Raw genomic sequence first — 14,698 nt, 5'->3', positions numbered from 1 at the left:
AAAAAAAAAAAAAAAGTGAAAATTAAAATTGAAAAATTCCCTATACTAACCTATGATCTAGGAATTTAAATACAACTATTCTATGCATGTGTTATAGTCTTTACTTGAGGGTCGAGCTGTACAGGGGTGCCTTGCCTTTACCTAAAATGGAAGTAGCACATCGCTTGAGTATTTTAAGAAATACTGAGTAGGTGACCCCTATTTGAGTTGAATGCAATCACGTATAGTTTCATGAGTGGGACCTATCATAATTGTTTATTTTCATACAGTGGCTATTCTAACCGGGCAATTTGGATGCGTACCTAATTTCCCTACACTCGGTGTACACGTGCGCGTATGGACCCACAAGTTGGTTCACACACCTCTTGGACCAATTTCTTGTCGGGCGAACCTAACCCTCTTCGAGCTTATCTTTGACACTCATGTCACGTTGATCTCTCGAATCTTGTGTAAGCCTCGACTTAACTTCAATGCATACTCTTGGTGTGTTGGATGATGGACTATCCTCCTCGGTTGCATCATGATACTTCTCAATCTTGGCCCAACCATGGTCGGATGGGCGCTACTTGAGGGCCGCCCCTTGACTGTCTTGCGTGTGGGGGTCACAACTTATTTTCTCTGAGTGTGGTTGTGAACTCTTACCCATTTAACTTAGTCATCATCCTCGATAACTTTCTCGCCTCACAATCGTATCATTGATTGTGACACCAAGCAACAAGTACCTATGACTTCGCCTTTTTATGCTAAATAAATAAATTACCTATTCTTGCACCCTCCTCAAGTTAGAATAGTAACTACTGTTCATTGCTTCTATTGGCTAGAACACTAGACTATCTACTCATATAGGCTCCATGGGCTAGAAAAGTGTAAGACCATGGTTCCCCACTACGCATAACGAGAGCTACCTTAATAGTGTATCTTCTATGACTCTTGGAGTCCCTTATGGGTGATAACTAATTCCTATGTACCAAGTAAACCCTAACCCATGTTGATTAATTTATGAATAGGGGTTATGCCCAAACGTTCCTATAAGGTACCTAATCATCCTAAAAAGTTTGTGTGACTCAATAGCTAGGTTTTAAGATCAACTTATCGTAAGACAATAGCTCATGACCATCCCCCTCAAGTAAAGAAAAATAAATCAATAAAGTATGGTTGAGTACTTGTGGGATAATAAAACTATTGTATTCACAATTCATTCAAGCGAATACTGTATAAATGAATATTGTGCTAAATGGTAAAGTCTTAGATTTTCGAGGCTTATCTTTCATAATGCAGTCAATTAGGCTTCTAAATATGAATGTTAATCATTTGCCAAAGGTTCTAATCGACCCCTAAAGTATTTTTTTAAACTTTCTCGAATTAGTTACTTACTAATTTGGTTGTATTTGGGTACTCTATTCAGACTTTCCCAAGGTTGAAACTTCTTCCAACTTCTTGAGTAAGTGGCAAATAGTGCCTATGTAATAGAAAAATAAATATTTTTTTTGAGAAATGATCTAAAAGTAATTCAAAAATGTGAGTAAAGGTTTGTTTATATAGTGGTTTACTTGTTCGGTCGTGTTCGTGATCACTTTTTGCTACATTCTGTAAGTAATTTTCTACTTAATTTTCTACTTAATTTTCTACTTAATTTTCTACTTAATTTTCTTGGGTAGGTACCAAATTGAGTTTATTTTCTCCAACATCAAATCAAAACTTAATGTGAACGTGGTATAAAAATGGTCAAACTAATCTATTTATTACTTAGTAGGTAAAAAACCTAAAGAGGATGATATGACAAGCTTAAAAACTGTCACATCAGAAGCACATAAGAATCTCAACTTTGTATCCTCTAAAAATCATGATTTTTCTCTTGATCAGTGAGCGTCTACTCGATTTCTTCACGAATCGTGTAGTTCTACACAACATGAATTGTATAGGACTGATTTCAATTCATTTGGCTTATTAACTAGCTAGATATAAGAGGTTAAAATAAGGTACCTGGGAATGAACTTGCCTAGATTTTCAACTTCAATTTGTTCTTGGATGAGGGCCATACATTGCTTATTTTTTTTCACAACTTCTTCACTGGTTTGTTCCTTAACTTGCCCTAAAGCTATTTTTTTCACTTCTTCACTAATTTGTTCCTTAACTTGCCCTAAAGCTAATGAAATAAGATCAATGTTATGACTCGAATGACGGAGAACGAATTTCGTGGTTTAAGTTGTGGATTTCAAAACTTACAAATTCATCGTTGGCCTTTGGGTTCTTCACCAAAGTTGCTCCTCTTCTTACCACAAAGTTTAACAAATTTGTTTTAAATGATGAAATTCATTGTGGAGGAGTAATTTTTCAATGTTTACAAATTTAGGCCCAAACTTGCCTAAAGAAACTGAGGGTCTTCCTTTGCTTATTATTCTTTGAGCTTTTCATGAAAAAATTCTTATTTGAGCTCAAGATACTTTTGGGATAGATTTTACATTCTAATTCTTTGGAATAAAAAACAATCAAATTCAAAACTTCCAACATAAGGGCTTGAATGACAAAACTCTATCCTGCTATTAAGCTCTTTCCTCAGTAGTCTAAACAGACCAAAAGTAGCCTTTGAAATTTTCTATAAAGGAAGATTTTTGAAGAAAATCGAGAAGGCTTACCCAAAAATTTTCCTTGAATTACTCTCGATTCTTTGCCTAATTTTATAAATGGAAAAAGTAGTGATGTAGGTTTATAACATAACGAGCCTATGCATCATGCATACAAAAGTCTTGACAGATCTTTCATACTTAATATAGCTTACACTACATGGTGTATGGAGGTTTATGCATAAAATATTATCAGCATCATACTATTCTATAACAAGAAATAATCACATTATACCACACCTTATAAATATGGTATAACACAACATAGGGACACGAGGCACGTGTAATCGTACAACGTACAATTCGCTCAATAAAGCCAAAAGTCGAGCCACTTAACTGAGTAGCTTAAGTCGAAGTTGCTAATTTAACTATGGAGCAAGTCCAAATCTATCCTTTGAAATCCAAGTCAACTTGTGAGAATTCACGACACCGGATTAGAACACGTTCAGCGTTTTAATTTACCTAATGCCCACAATTAAACCTATAATTTATCTTAGAATTCTTTAAATTGGGCAAAAAGTGGCCATACTCATCTCAATTTCTTTTAGAAATACTAAAATGGGCTTCAAGAGGATTAAAAAAAAACAAAAAGGGAAGGTCTAAAAAACATTGGAACAAAGTGGTAGAGTCAGGTATGCAATCGCTGAGGAGGAGAGCAGGTCACGACATTAGGTCGAGTCAAGCGTGCGAGTTCAAACACGGTTTAGGAGGTCTTATAAAACAGGTCCACTATGCATCCAAACTCACCTAAAAATAAAATCTAAACTCAAGGCTATAGATGAGATTTTAGATTTTAGAAAACATGAAACAATAGTTACCTTTTTTGTTTTTTCAATTATAAATAGGTTCACTTATTGATTAAAATTTCTAAAATAGTTTAATAATGTTTTCAACTTTAAATATCTTCTATACATATCCTATTTATTTAAAAACATGAGTGAACATATATAAATGTATTTAAAGCCTCACAATTATAAACTATATTTTAACAATAATAATAATGGTTCTAATTTAGAAGGACTAAAATAAAATACTTGAAAACGTACTAAAAATTACTATATATATATATATATATATATATATATGGAAAGGGTGAGACGGTTTTGCTCTTAGTTCAATTGTTTGGGATGTTAATTCTTTTTAACTCGAACAACTCAAGTTAAAAACGGTAACGACCCAGTAGCAGATATTACTTTTATGGGTTTCCCCTCAAGACTTTAAAACGTGTCTGTTAGTGAAAGGTTTTCACACCGTTGTAAAGGGTGTTTTGTTCTCCTCTCCAACCAATGTGGAACGTCACAATCCACCCCCCTTCGGGCCCAGCGTCCTCGCTGGCACACCACCTCGTGTTTATCCCCCTTCGGGGAACAACCTCCTCGCTGGTTCATCTCCCGGTGTCTGGCTCTATTACCAGTAACGACGCAAGCTCACCACTAGTAGATATTGTCCTCTTTGCGATTTCCATTACGAGCTTTCTCTCAAGGTTTTAAAACGCGTCTACTATGGGAAGGTTTCCACACGCTTAAGGGTGTTTCGTTCTCCTCCCTAACTAATGTGGGACATCACAAAAACTGAAATCCACCCAACCCAACCATATAGTTTTGGGTTGGTTTGATTTAAGTTTGAATTTTTTTTAAATCTTTTTGTTTCTAATAGAAATAAAATTTTAGTTCGTAAAATATTTATGCAAATGTAAGGCGTAAAAACTTAAATTTCTATGTAGGAGACCATGTGTTCCTAAAGATAGCATCCATGAGAGGGATGTTCAGATTTTGAAAAGAAAGGGAAGCTAAGCCCCAAGTTCTTCGATCCTTTTGAGATACTAGAAAGAATAGGACTAGTGGCTTGTAGACTCGCACTCCCCCGTACACAATATATTTTATGTGTCTATGTTACGAAAGTATACGTCACCCCACTCACATGATAGCACATGATACACTTCCCTCGAGAAAGGATTTAACGTGTAAAGAAGAGTCGATCCAAAATTTCTCCAAATTTTATTTCTTTATGGATATGAACTTCAAGATACTCAACAAGATGACTAACAAGAGGTAACCAATTTTATAAAAAAAATTTGGATTAATTCGAAAAAAATAATATTAAAATTTTCGGAAAGTGATAAATTACCTTATTTATAAAGTTTAAAAGAATCACCAAATTGTCATTGCTAACCAAATTAGATCCTCCATAGTACCCTTATGCACATAATCCACAGTCTCTTGAAATCTAGCCGTTGGATCTCTCTCTAAATTGGATATGATCTAGTAATTCACAAATCATCAAATCATAACGAAATTTGACAAAGCTATGATCGGCACAGGATTTTCTAGCGAAAAAATCCAAAAGGATCAACTACAAAATCATGGTGGTTCTAAACGTTTCAAAGGCGGTGGATCATTTCTCTTAAGTCATGAGCCATGTGCGTTCATTTGGAGCAAGAAGCAAGCAACATCGAGCCTTCAATCACGAGTTATAAGCTTTTTCATTTTTTAGGTTTTGAGTTCTCATGTTCCTTCCAAATTCGAGAGCTATAGTCAATAATTTCCCTCCAAACTTGTTTCTCTTCTTTCTAAATAAGATTAACCACAATTTTGGTGAAGGAAAGAAGGGACAAAATGCCCCAAATCTATTTCCCAAATTTGGGCCGCCATTGAAGTAATCCGGAGGAGGTTAAAAAATTCAATTCGATTTTACACGCGAATTCGTCGCGTGAGACCTATCCCAATCGGTTTCTGCACCTCCAAGAAACATTTCCATAGAAGACCTGAAAGGGTAATAGCTAACGCAATATCTACCACTCAAGAGTGTGAATAGATATGAAAATATTATTACTCAGCCAAAGAATACAGATTTAAGAATAAGAAATAGAATTGGGATCGAAGGTTCAATCTTCATTATTAATATTCACAACCTAATAGATACAAGATACCAACTAATACCTACAAACAAGAAAAATATAAACTATTTAAATTTTGACAATAAAATAAAATATACTACTAATCAAATCTAAAGATAAAAATATTCATTGAATCTAAGATATATTCTATACCTAATATATTCTCCAAATATTAACGGATTATCAATATTTTGACTAATTCAAACTAACAATAAGTTTGCATTAAATTTTGACAGCCTCCTTTATTGCAAGCTTATTTTCTCAATAACTCTGAGAGCCTTTACGAAAAACTTCAAACTTCACTTTCGCAAGTGACTTAGTAAATATGTCCGCAACATGCTCATTAGTCTGTATTTTCTGCAATTCAACATCCCGCGTTAGCATTCTCTCAAACAAAATGATAATGAGTAGTCACCATTTCTTGAATAAGCCTCCTGATCAACCACAAAAATCCTAGTAGCCATTGTAGCAGCTACATATTCTGCTTCACAACATGACAAAGCAACGATACTTTGCTTTTTACTGCACCATGAAATTGCAACAGAGCCTGCTATAAAACAAAAACCTCTTATGGAGCATCTATCGTTCGCGTCACCAGCCCAATTAGCATCCACAAAACCACTAGGATTTTTATCAAGTTCAGCACCCCGTCCCACGGGTCCAGAGTTATTGAAACTCGGCTTCCTCCAGCTCCTCTCTGTTTTGTCCTCAGCAGCCTGACCAATTCCATTGCCAAAGCTCTTTTTCCTAATGGCGTTGGATTTTTCAGTCATCTCCCCTGACATTTTCATAATTTTCGACTCTAACTCCTTGTCAAGTTTTTTCCAATCATGTCCTTTCTCAGCTAGAACCTCTTCCCTCGGCCTCACCATTCCAAATGGGTTCGAACTCTTGGACCTCGGCGTCGTCCCTGATATCTTCGATGACTTCACATCATTCACCGGCAGCGTATGTGGCTGCAGATTAAGCTTTGGTCGACTGCCACCACCGCCGCTGCCAGAATTACCTTCATCTTTCTTCCTCCTATTTTCATCAAAGACCCTTGACAAACCCCACTTTGAGTTAGATGAATCATCCCCATTTGAATACCTGTTACTCCTCTCATACGAACCATTCGAGCCATAATTCCTAAATCCACCACCAACACGACCGAAATTTAAACCTTTCTGGCATCTTCCCTTCCCTCCATAAAAATCAAAGTCGTCCCTCCCTGAATTCCGATCTTTTGAATCCTCCAATTCTGGTGACAAAGAGTTGTAGGCTTCAACAACTTTGATTCCATCTGATTGAAGCTTTTCCATAGACTTAGTGAGGTTACTTCGGGTTTGGTTGGATTTAGACACCATGTTCAGCTGGACCTTGAGCCTTTGAACTTCATTTATGGCAGAGGCCAATGCAGCAATATTCATTGCGTGCTGCTTTTGAACAGCTTCGAGTTTGGACTTCCATGCTCGATTGCGATCTTGAGAAAGTTTGTGCAGTTCTTGAACACGATCTTCCTCAGAAGCGAAGAGCTCAAACACCTGCTGTTGGGATTCTTCAAGCTTTTCAGATATATCTGATAGTTGTTTCTTTGCTTCTTCTGCTTTCTATTTGGCTTGCTTTTTGTGTGATTCAGATGCACTTAGTTGATCACTTGTTTTCTTCAGTTTCTCCTAGAGTTGAGAAAGTCGTGATTCTAATTCAGCCACTTTGTTGGGCCCTTTACTCTTCTTTTGACAATGTGGACAAACATCTGATACAAGCGTTTTGTTTCCAGTTGCATGATGAGAACAACCAGAATCGAGAATCCATTCTTCATTGTAGTCTATAAAGGCATGAGCATCTGTAGAGACATCATCTTGATGTACAGCTGAAGTCACGTTTGTTGGCTGGTCAAGAACCTCAAAGGTTAAACAATATTCCCAAATTGGATCGGAAGAATTTTTACTTTCATGTACAACATTTGCTTCTAATTCCTGCATTTTGACTTGGTAATTTGGCTTAATATGGCCTGGCTTTCCGCAACGATCACACACTACTTCCACCTGACAATCTCGCTTAAAATGGCCAGGTTTTCCACACTTGTAACAAGCTTTAAATGGTTTCTTTGACAACTCCTCACTCCTGAATTGATTCTCATTGCTTGAAGAAGGCTTTGAATGAAAATTCGTCTCCTTTGATCTTTGACATACAACACATCTTATGACTTTGGGGAAAACTCGTTGCTGTTAGTCATTTGCTTAATCAAAGCTTCCTGATTGGAAAGAAGATTCACCAGCTCAATTAATGTAGGCTGATTTGCCCACCCTTGTATTGAGGGAATAAAGGGCATAAAATCTTTTCGTAATCCACGAATAAGATGACGCCGTAATCGAGCACCATCCATTGGCTCCTTAGCATCTAATTTTGAAATTTCAGAACACAGATTTTTCACTTTAAAAAAATATTCATAAACCTTGAGTTACCATATCTAGTTCATTCTCTAGAAATTGCAGTCAAGCGGTATTTTTTTTTTAGTGAACAACTTTTGAAGTGTTTCCCATACTTGCTTTGGTGACTTTTAATCACAAACGTGATCAATATACTCCTTGCTAATCAAAGTTTGCAAGATAAATAAGGCTTTTCCGAATTTGATCTTCCATTGTCGACGTAATTTTGCATTCTGTGGAGTATCTATTTTTCGCATTTGATATTCCATTGTCAACGTAATTCTACATTTCGTGGAGTATTTGCTGGAATTTTTGTGTCATCACCTTCCATTAAATCCCACAAATTTTCCCCCTGTAGATAAGCTTCCATACATAACTTCCAATAACTATAGTTATTGCAAACAAGCTTTTCCATAGCTATACCCATAGAAGCACTTCCCCCATTCATCTCGTTTAGTAATAATATCAAACCGTACCAACTTGGCTCTGATACCAACTAACGCAATATCTACCACTTAAAAGGGTGAATAGATATGAAAATATTATTAGTCAATGAAAGAATAAGATTAAGGAATAAGAAATAGAATTTGAATCGAAGGTTGAATCTTTATTAATATTCACAACGTTCAAATCAATACAAGATACCAACTAATACCTACAACTAAGGAAAATATAAACTATCTCAATCTTGACAATAAAATAAAATATACTACTAATCAAATCTAAACAGAAAAATATTAACTAAATTTAAGATATATTCTATAACTAATATATTCTCCAAATATTAACTAAATATGAATATCTTGTATTAACTGAATCTCAGATATATTATATAGTTAATGTATTCTCCAAATATTAACTGATTATGATTATAAATATGAATATCTTAACTAATTCAAACTAACTTTCACTAAATTTTGACAATAACTCCAAGAGTGTTCCCAATTAGAGAAATATAATATCATGCAAGTTTTGGGGGCAAAACTCAAACTCTTATTTCTAGCCCATTTTATTTAAAATTGAGGTTTCGTTAGACTTAGGGAACTAAATAAAGCATATCTGATGAAGGAATTGAGGGATAATTCGTTGAGATCGCTGCCTAGGAGGATCAACTCTACATTTTAGGTTCAGATGCAAACCAAAAGTTTGAATTCAATAGTAGCCAGAGTTGTCATCTTAAATTAATTCATTTAGTTTGAGGGGAATATAAGGAAGAATTCTTGTGGAAAAAATTTTGGCCTTAATTTGCAACAATAAACCCTAAAATTGAGTATTCCACCAAGTTTGGAAGCTGATAATTTAGGATACAGTCCAAGAAAAGGTGAGATATTGTCCCCTATTTCTTTCTTGAGACTCAATCTTTTAAGTTTCATGAAAGAATTGAGGGGAGAAATGTAAGGACTATAGATTTCTACTAACTTAAAGTCGCTACCGTATATATAATATAACTTCTTATGCGGAAATAATCAATTAAATCATCTCCATAAAACAACGTTAAGGGCTTACATGTTTAAGAAAATGTCTTTAAAACAATACAAAAGACATACAAACTTTACATGAAATATAGAAGTAGCATGTGGCTTAAGTATTTTATACTCAGTAAGTGACCCAGCTATTGGAGCTAGAAAATGAAAAGACATACAAACATGAATGGGACCTATCATTTTAAGTCGTATTCCCTTAGGTGACTATCCTAATGGGATATACAAACATGAATGGGACTTGTTATTTTAAGTTTCCCTTAGGTGAATATTGTAATGGTGAATGGGAACATGAATGGGACCTGACATTTTAGGTTTCCCTTAGGTGACTATCCTAATGGGATATACAAACATGAATGGAACATGTCATTTTAAGTCATATTCCCTTAGGTGACTATCCTAATGGGATCGTTGGATGAGTAGTTAAAACATGCAACATGAATAACACCTATCATTTTAAGTCATATTCAGAATTATTACACACCTTCTGTGTCCCTTCTAGTCAGACTAGCATTCTCTGGTGTTGTTGTCGGAAACCAGAAAGTAGTAGCAACCATCTTAACATCATGTTTCACATAATGATCATTTTCCCTTTCATAAGGTTCATCATAAGCCCCATGCTTGTAACATACAATAATTCATGAGGTCCAAAACAACCCTCTTCCTATTTTCCTTCATACCATATAATTTTATATCATAACTTTCAAAATCATGTCTTGGGGTTGTGTATCATATCAAAGCCTAGTTTAAATCATGGGACCTATGCGTTATGGGCCCACCACGCTTCCGCTGCGCCACTCTGATTTATGAAAAAAATTGAACCATTTCTAAATTGGTGTGTGTCACTCTTCTGCAGGGGCCATGCTAATCTTCTGTGTATCGTTCAAATTTTTACCCGTTTTAACCTATATTCGATTACTCTTCCCTGATTTCAATGTGGACCATTTTATGATTTGAATTAGGTTATACTAGAGAAATTTTAGAAAATTTGAAGCTCCTAACACAAGAAAAAGCTTGCTCGACAAGGCATACGTCATCCATATAAATAGTCATTCTCGCTTTTCTCAAGTAATGCTTGTGTAAGAACATAATAACATGGGAGTATATCTTTCGTTAGGTGTTAGAATATGCATATTTAGGACTCTAGAAGGACTATTTGGATGAAAATATTTTATATGTTAAGAAAAATTAAGGAAATATCCCTAGGATGAGAATTTATGATGCATACCGATTTTTATGCTTTCCATTGTGCTGGAATGGAGGATAAGATATTATGATATGTGTCCTGGGTGAGTAATGAGTGTTATTTCTCCACTGAGTTTGCTTGAATGTTTAGATTCTGATATCTTTACTGGTTGATAGGAACATATCCCTAATAGGCATGCATGAATGAGTAGATTATGTTTTTCGTGCTTTAGGTGATTGATAGAAATATCTTCCTAACAAAGTATGCATGAGTGATCTAAGCTAATTAGGGCATTAGAGCTAGAGCGGTTTATATGTTGACCTAGGTCAGTACATTTCTATCGAGCACTCAAGGATTATGAGTAGCAATCATACGTCTAGACTTGAGTGCACCTAGAGATTGAGTTAGCCCCCAAGGAGCTAACCCCAAGCATCATAAACAAATGCGAGATGAGGACTAAATCACCTAGATGCCCCTAAGGACCCAATAAGCCTCCATGACATTTGAGAATGATTAAGAAAGCTTAATCAATAGTATAAAAAATCGTCATCATATTAAGGAAATGTCATGAAACATCATATTCATCAATAATAAAAGTCGTCATCATCACGTACAGAAACAGTGGTAGAGCTGCCTAAGTAACAAAATGTAAGCTCCCGTGTTCCTTGAAGTCAAGGATATTAAGGACCTGATTATGTTTTTCGTGCTTTAGGTGATTGATAGAAATATCTTCCTAACAAAGTATGCATGAGTGATTTAAGCTAATTAGGGCATTAGAGCTAGAGCGGTTTATATGTTGACCTAGGTCAGTACATTTCAATCGAGCACTCAAGGATTATGAGTAGCAATCATACGTCTAGACTTGAGTGCACCTAGAGATTGAGTTATCGAGCACTCAAGGATTATGAGTAGCAATCATACGTCTAGACTTGAGTGCACCTAGAGATTGAGTTAGCCCCCAAGGAGCTAACCCCAAGCATCATATACAAATGCGAGATGAGGACTAAATCACCTAGATGCCCCTAAGGACCCAATAAGCCTCCATGACATTTACAAATGCGAGATGAGGACTAAATCACCTAGATGCCCCTAAGGACCCAATAAGCCTCCATGACATTTGAGAATGATTAAGAAAGCTTAATCAATAGTATAAAAAATCTTCATCATATTAAGGAAATGTCATGAAACATCATATTCATCAATAATAAAAGTCGTCATCATCACGTACAGAAATAGTGGTAGAGCTGCCTAAGTAACAAAATGTAAGCTCCCGTGTTCCTTGAAGTCAAGGATATTAAGGACCAATATGAGAGCCAGGTTTCGATCCTGGGACTTGTGGGTTATGGGCCCACCACGCTTCCGCTGCGCCACTCTGATTAAAAAAAAAATTGAACCATTTCTCAATTGGTGTGTGTCATTCTTCTGCAGGGGCCATGCTAATCTTCTGTGTATCGTTCCAATTTTCACCCGTTTTAACCTATATTCGATTCCTCTTCCCTGATTTCGATGTGGACCATTTTATGATTTGAATTAGGTTATACTAGAGAAATTTTAAAAAATTTGAAGCTCCTAACACAAGAAAAAGCTTGCTCGACAAGGCATACGTCATCCATATAAATAGTCATTCTCGCTTTTCTCAAGTAATACTTGTGTAAGAACATAATAGCATGGGAGTGTATCTTTCCTTAGGTGTTAGAATATGCATGTTTAGGACTCTAGAAGGACTATTTGGATGAAAATATTTTATATGTTAAGAAAAACTAAGGAAATATCCCTAGGATGAGAATTTATGATGCATACCGATTTTTATGCTTTCCATTGTGCTGGAATGGAGGATAAGATATTATGATATGTGTCCTGGGTGAGTAATGAGTGTTATTTCCCCACTGAGTTTGCTTGAATGTTTAGATTATGATATCTTTACTGGTTGATAGGAACATATCCCTAATAGGCATGCATGAATGAGTAGATTATGTTTTTCGTGCTTTATGTGATTGATAGAAATATCTTCCTAACAAAGTATGCATGAGTGATCTAAGCTAATTAGGGCATTAGAGCTAGAGCGGTTTATATGTTGACCTAGGTCAGTACATTTCTATCGAGCACTCAAGGATTATGAGTAGCAATCATACGTCTAGACTTGAGTGCACCTAGAGATTGAGTTAGCCCCCAAGGAGCTAACCCCAAGCATCATAAACAAATGCGAGATGAGGACTAAATCACCTAGATGCCCCTAAGGACCCAATAAGCCTCCATGACATTTGAGAATGATTAAGAAAGCTTAATCAATAGTATAAAAAATCGTCATCATATTAAGGAAATGTCATGAAACATCATATTCATCAATAATAAGTAATTACGGGCTTCAAAAATTAATCACGTACAAAAACAGTCGTAGAGCAACCTAAGTAACTACTAAATGTTATCTCCCGATCCTTGAAGTTAAGGACATTAACAATTGATATCAGAGTCGGGTTTCAATCCTGGGACCTGTGGGTTATGGGCCCACCACGCTTCCGCTGCGCCACTCTGATTAAAAAAAAAATTGAACCATTTCTCAATTGGTGTGTGTTATCCTTCTGCAGCGGCCATGCTAATCTTTTGTGTATCGTTCCAACTTTTACCCGTTTTAACCCATATTCGATTGCTTTTCCCAGATTTCGATGTGGACCATTTTATGATTTGAATTAGGTTATACTAGAGAAATTTTAGAAATTTTGAAGCTCCTAACACAAGAAAAAGTTAGCTCAACAAGGCATACGTCATCCATATAAATAATCATTCTCGCTTTTCTCAAGTAATGCTTGTGTAAGAACATAATAGCATGGGAGTATATCTTTCCTTAGGTGTTAGAATATGCATGTTTAGAACTCTAGAAGGACTATTTGGATGAAAATATTTTATATGTTAAGGAAAATTAACGAAATGCCCCTAGGACTCTAGAAGGACTATTTGGATGAAAATATTTTATATGTTAAGGAAAATTAACGAAATGCCCCTAGGATGAGATTTTATGATGCATACCGATTTTTATGCTTTCCATTGTGCTGGAATGGAGGATAAGATATTATGGTATGTGTCCTGGGTGACTAATGAGTGTTATTTCCCCATTGAGTTTGCTTGAATGTTTAGATTATGATTTCCTTACTGGTTGATAGGAACATATCCCTAATAACATTGAGTTTGCTTGAATGTTTAGATTATGATTTCCTTACTGGTTGATAGGAACATATCCCTAATAAGCATGCATGAATGAGTAGATTATGTTTTTCGTGCTTTAGGTGATTGATAGAAATATCTTCCTAACAAGGTATGCATGAGTGATCTAAGCTAATTAGGGCATTAGAGCTAGAGAGGTTTATATGTTGACCTAGGTCAATACATTTCTATCGAGCACTCAAGGATTATGAGTAGCAATCATATGTCTAGACTTGAGTGCACCGTTGACCTAGGTCAGTCAATTTCTATCGAGCACTCTAGGATTATGAGTAGCAATCATACCTCTAGACTTGAGTGCACCTAGAGATTGAGTTAGCCCCCAAGAAACTAACCCCAAACATCATAAAAAAATGCGAGATGAGGACTAAATCGCCTAGATGCCCCTAAGGACCCAATAAGCCTTCATGACATTTAAGAATGATTAAGAAAGCTTAATCAATAGTATAAAAAATCATTAAGGGCATCAAACATTAATCACGTACAGAAACAGTCGTAGAGCTACCTAAGTAACTAAATGTAAGCTCCCGTTCCTTGAAGTTAAGGTCATTAACAATTGATATCAAAGCACTCTAGGATTATGAGTAGCAATCATACGTCTAGACTTGAGTACACCTAAAGATTGAGGTAGACCCCAAGAAGCTAACCCGAAGCATCATAAAAAAATGCGAGATGAGTACTAAATCGCCTAGATGCCCCTAAGGACCCAATAAGCCTCCATCACATTTAAGAATGATTAAGAAAGCTTAATCAATAGTATAAAAAATCATTAAGGGCATCAAACATTAATCGCGTACAGAAACAGTCGTAGAGCTACCTAAGTTACTACATGTAAGCTACCGTTACTTGAAGTTAAGGTCATTAACAATTGATATCAAAGCTAG

The 14,698-nt window shown here is 35.8% G+C and overlaps 4 non-coding genes across 4 annotated transcripts; all 4 read right to left on the bottom strand.

The window, feature by feature from the left end:
- Nucleotides 1-10,222: 10,222 nt before the first annotated feature.
- LOC111477386 lies at nt 10,223-10,327 on the bottom strand. The gene has a single exon (XR_002717304.1). It is a non-coding gene; the product is annotated as a U6 spliceosomal RNA (small nuclear RNA).
- Nucleotides 10,328-11,903: 1,576 nt separating this feature from the next.
- Nucleotides 11,904-11,975, bottom strand: TRNAM-CAU. The gene has a single exon. It is a non-coding gene; the product is annotated as a tRNA-Met (tRNA).
- Nucleotides 11,976-11,980: 5 nt separating this feature from the next.
- Nucleotides 11,981-12,085, bottom strand: LOC111477366. Its single transcript, XR_002717285.1, has one exon. It is a non-coding gene; the product is annotated as a U6 spliceosomal RNA (small nuclear RNA).
- Nucleotides 12,086-13,137: 1,052 nt separating this feature from the next.
- LOC111477394 lies at nt 13,138-13,242 on the bottom strand. Its single transcript, XR_002717312.1, has one exon. It is a non-coding gene; the product is annotated as a U6 spliceosomal RNA (small nuclear RNA).
- Nucleotides 13,243-14,698: the final 1,456 nt, after the last annotated feature.

Source organism: Cucurbita maxima, unplaced genomic scaffold, assembly GCF_002738345.1.
Source record: "Cucurbita maxima cultivar Rimu unplaced genomic scaffold, Cmax_1.0 Cma_Scf00003, whole genome shotgun sequence".
NCBI lineage: Eukaryota > Viridiplantae > Streptophyta > Magnoliopsida > Cucurbitales > Cucurbitaceae > Cucurbita > Cucurbita maxima.
Note: the sequence above shows the minus strand (reverse complement) of the source record. Positions and strands in the feature narration are given on the sequence as shown.